Source organism: Erinaceus europaeus, chromosome 12 (assembly GCF_950295315.1).
Source record: "Erinaceus europaeus chromosome 12, mEriEur2.1, whole genome shotgun sequence".
Taxonomy (NCBI): domain Eukaryota; kingdom Metazoa; phylum Chordata; class Mammalia; order Eulipotyphla; family Erinaceidae; genus Erinaceus; species Erinaceus europaeus.
Genome location: NC_080173.1, coordinates 83,678,301 through 83,683,316, shown reverse-complemented (window position 1 = coordinate 83,683,316; position 5,016 = coordinate 83,678,301). Strand labels below are relative to the sequence as shown.

Here is a 5,016-nt window from a genome sequence, read left to right as displayed (position 1 = left end):
TGCCCTCAGCTGGGGTAGGATCCCCTACCTGCCACCACACACACTTTGAGCCTTTTCCCACCATATCTATAACTCAGGAAATCAGTAGTGGCTTAATTCATCACCACCATCAGCCCCAGCTCTGCAGGCTTATCACCACAAAGGAATGATTAAAAAAAAATCTGTTAATATACAAGCAACTTTGCTAAATAAGCAACTCTTTCAGGGTGACTATTTATTGCTATTTATGATGACAGATTATCTTTGTGATTTTCCCCAGCACATGTCTCCAGAGGAAATTAGATACAGTACTTTCCTTAAGCAGGGCCAGGAGAAAATGTTGCTATAAATACTTAACAACTTGTCAGGGGAGATTACAAATATTGGCACGTCCTTCACAATGTCAGGTTGGTTACTGAAGCTGTTGTAAGAGTTCAGGATGGCTTATTTTCTCCCTTCTCCAGGCATTGTGTTAGGCCATAGGGAATGTTTGTAGGCAGAAGCTCTGGAGTCAGATTCAAGGCTGGTACCCCAGTACCTGTCTTCCCATGGGCTTTGGGATCAGATATGGGGCTCACTGGTTCCAAAGTTTCCCAGATAAGGGATCTTGGACAAGTCCCACACGGCTCAGTTTTCTCTTCCTAATGATGACTATATTATGACTCATCTCTGAGTGTTGCAAAGATTAAGTGAAGTGATGTGTGAAGATCCCCTGTGAGTCATCAGCAAATACAGATCTTATTTTCTCCTCTTTTTAGTTTTGAGAACACCTCTCTCATTAGCAAATATGGATTTTCCCAAGCCCCATAGTCTTGTGAATATCTGTGGTGCTTACGAGACATTTGACAACTGTGAGAATAAATGTCCAGTTAATAGAAACCAACATCTCCCAATCTCTCACCATGCAGTGAGCAACGTTCTAAGGGTTTCGCATGAATTCAGTCATTCAGTCATTAGAGCAACTTGATGGGAGGGTGCTAGTAGTATGCTTCTCTTCAGGAGAAAACTGGCAGAATAGTGTCCTTGAGGTACAAGGGAAACAATGGGGCAGTGATGGTCTCACACCCATCAACTAACCCAGCAAGGTAGACTCGCTGAAGCAGAGCCAGCTCTTGTTCCTTTATGATAACCTGTACCTTTAAGGCTTTTTTTTTTCTTTTTCTTTTTCTTTAGCTTGTATGCTCTGAGTTCTGCCACCATGGATCTAGGTATGGATTTCTTTATTTATCCTGCTTAACACCTGGCAGAATTTTTAGATACAAAGACTTGTGACTTATTCAAGTTGTGAAATTCTGGACTGTTATCTTTCAAGTATGCGCTTTTCTGTTATCTCCACATCTCCTTCTGAAACACCCATCAGGCTTATATTAGGAGCTTTTGGAGTCAGTTTTCATGTCACTCAACTACCCTTCATGCTTTTAAAAAAAAACAAAAACGCTTATCTCCTTTCAGCTATGCGCTGATGTTTGTGTCCCTGATTTTACTCTCCAGTTATGCTCAGAATTCTGATCAGTGTCTCCATGGAGCTGTAAAATTTCACTAGCTCTATTTCATTTCTAAGATATGTAATTAGTTCCTTTTCACAGCCACCTCTTTTCTATTTTGTCATTAGGCTTTTTGGAGTCCTGGTTGGGGTTCCTTTCTTTAAGTCTGTTATGATGACTCTTTTATTTTTATTTTTTATATATATTTATTTTCCCTTTTGTTGCCCTTGTTTTTCATTGTTGTTATAGTTATTTTTGTTGTTGTTATTGATGTCATCATTGTTGTATAGGACAAAGAGAAATGGAGAGAGATGGGGAAGACGGGGGGGGGGGGGAGAGAAGGATAGACACCTCTGCAGACCTGCTTCACCGCCTGTGAAGCGACTCCCCTGTAGGTGGGGAGCCAGGGTCTCCAACCGGGATCCTTACACCGGACCTTGCACTTCAAGCCACCTGCGCTTAATCCGCTGCGCTACTGCCCGACTTCCGAAGTCTGTTATGATGACTCTTAACAGCATAGCCCTTCAAGAAGTTTCTGCTTGATCTCTTCTCCCCTCAGATGCAAGGAGCTCCAGATGTCGAAACTGTTGTTAGTTCTTCATGGAGGAGATAATTCGTCTGCACTCTGACTCCTCGCACTGAACTCACCTTCTGGGAGCAGTGACCTTCCCTAGCTCCTCAGGCCCCAAGCACCACGTCCAGATCCTCTTGGCAGTTGTTGCGCTCAGTCTCAAATGCCCTCTGAGTGGATAAGAAGTGGCTTTCCAATTCTTGGCTTCATGTAGGAGTTGGATTTCTGACTCACACTGTGGAGTGATCTGTGTGATTTTAGCCCCCAGTTATTGCTGCTAGACTCTTAATATTCCCATGTTTCTTTAAAAACTACGAGGTAGGGCTGGGTGGTAGCACACAGTAGAGTACACACATTGCTGTGTGCCATAGGACCAGGATTCAAGTTCTCTGCCCCCACCTTGCAGGCATGGGAAGAGCTTCATGTGTGGCAGAACAGTGTTGTGGGTATCTTTCTTTATTCCTTTCTCTCTCTCTCTCTCTCTTCTATTCTTCATCCTCTACCCAAAAAATAAAGTCACTGGGAGCAGTGGAGTCATGCAGGCAACACACTCCAGCAATAACCCTGATGGTTAAATAAATAAATAAAACTTAAAAAACTATCTTAAAGTTACATGGATATTTCTTGCTTATTTTTGAACATGCATGTGGATTTTTTCTCAGCAGTAGGATCTAGAGCAGAAAACAGGAATCTTAGCATAGTCTCAGTGGACCATTTTGAACAAGAATACCTCTGTCATTATTATCCTGTCATTAAAATGAAGTAAACTGATCATACAAAGAAAAAAAATGGAGCAGAGGATAACATTGCACAGTAATAAAATGTATGCCTTCAAGCTGACCCCCAGCTAGAACGGATCTCCAGCTCAAACAGCAGGGCAGCCAGCTCAAGCTGACACCCAGTTTAAATGACAGAAATGAACCAGTACAGTTGGGGTCACTGTATGTATGTTCTTGAGCTCATCTCTGTCTCCCCCTTTTCTGCAAGTAATTCCTCTTGGGAACTTTCTTTTCATGTTACTCTCACTTCCTCCTGAAAATTTTATTCAGGGAAGTACTGTAGCATTGACTCTTTTGATGTGTGCTAAGAAGTTACAAAAATAATTAAAACACATTAGCACATAAATGAACCAACAGATCAATGGGACAGATTAGAGGATTTAGGAACAGGCTCCAGTTTATAAGGAAATGCTCTAGACAATAGAGGAGGTATTCTAAACCAAGGACCAAAAGGGATAATCTGTTTAACAGATTGATGTTGGAGACTTTGTTATCTAGTTGAAAGAAACTGAATTTTACTTTTTGCTTCACACTTGAAACAATAAGTCACCAATAGAATAGACTAAAATATGTGATTTTGTGAAAAGGCATAACAGAAACCTGTAAGATATGAGTACCACAAGCAGGCCCCAGTGCACAGTGAGAAAGCATTAGTATTGTGGTGTCTTTTCCTCTCTTCATTTGTCACTCTGTCTCTCTCTCTCTGTCTAAAAACATCAGCTCGGAGAAGTGAACCTCTATTAACAATAGCAACAAAGGACACAATGGATAAAGGAAAAGTTAGGAACACAATCTTACTCACCTGAGTTGAAAGTGCATTTCTAAGCAAGGTACAAATCCTCAAAGCAAATCCTAAAAGAAGATATCTATAGGAGTCGGGCGGCAGTGCAGCGGGTTAAGGGCACATGGTGCAAAGTGCAAGGACCGGTGTAAGGATCCTGGTTCGAGCCCCCAGCTCCCCACCTGCAGGGGAGTCGCTTCACAGGTGGTGAAGCAGGTCTGCAGGTGTCTGTCTTTCTCTCCCCCTCTCTGTCTTCCCCTCCTCTCTCCGTTTCTCTCTGTCCTATCCAACAGCGGCGACATCAATAACGACAACAGTAATAACTACAACAATAAAACAATAAGGGCAACAAAAAGGAATAAATAAATATTTTTTAAAAAGAAGATATCTATATACTTCACTACAGAAACATTTAAATCTTTGACAAATAAAATCCAAAGGAAAATAAAAAGAATGAGAAAGAATACTGGCAACATGTAATAGATGAAAACACACTTATCACTTCTCAGCCTTTTGGCTAAGACCAAGTGTAGTATCTGTTCTTATCAGTTTAATACTTACCTGGCAGTGGAAAACACACATTTATGTTCTTACAAGCAAAAAAAGACAAAATAAGGAATCACTTTTTTCATGAATTTAGATAGTTATTGGGAAGTTATATGACATTATCCATAATAGTAATTTGCCACAAAGTAAATATAGTGTAAATCAGCTTTAACTATGGGCTGTTGGCAGTATAAACTAATTTTGAAAGCAAATATTCATTTTTCTATAAAGTAAGGATAATATATGTTGTCCAGCAGACACAGGCCAAGCAGTAAGTTAGATTTCTATAAAGTGAGAGTTTTTTTTAACTTTTAACTTTTCCCAATAAATATATTACTATCACAATCAGAGAATAAATAACTGTTTAAAGAACTATGGGTTAATGCAGGGAAAGAACTGAGTGTTTGGAATGCTTCTAGTAATAAAAGCAGTCTTTATATGCACAGCCACCACCCCCAACCCAAACCACAGGACTACACAATAGAGCACACTGGTCCCCAAATTTTCAAAAATTTCCTTTAATTACTGGATTGAGCTACAAAGTCCTCAGGTGCTGGGGGCCAGGGAGTGGCGCACTGGATAAAGCGCACATAGCAAGGGTCCACGCAAGCATCCGGGTTCGAGCACCCCGTTCTTCCTCTGGAGGAGGGTCGCTTCACAAGTGGTGAAGCAGGTCTGCAGATGTCTGTCTTTCTCTCTCCCTCTCTATTTTCCTCTCACCTTCTCAATTTCTTTCTGTCCTATACCCTCTTCAAAAAAAAAAAAAAAACATCGAAAACGAAAAAATGGCCACAGGAGCGGTGGCTTCATAGTGTAGGCATGGAACCCCAGCAGTAAACCTGGAGGCAAAAAAACAAAACAAAACAAAAAACCAAA

General features: G+C 40.9%; 1 pseudogene; it reads left to right on the top strand.

Moving 5' to 3' along the window:
- The first annotated feature begins 4,091 nt into the window (after positions 1–4,091).
- Positions 4,092–4,222, top strand: LOC132542182 (U2 spliceosomal RNA; annotated as a pseudogene).
- The last annotated feature ends 794 nt before the right edge of the window (positions 4,223–5,016 follow it).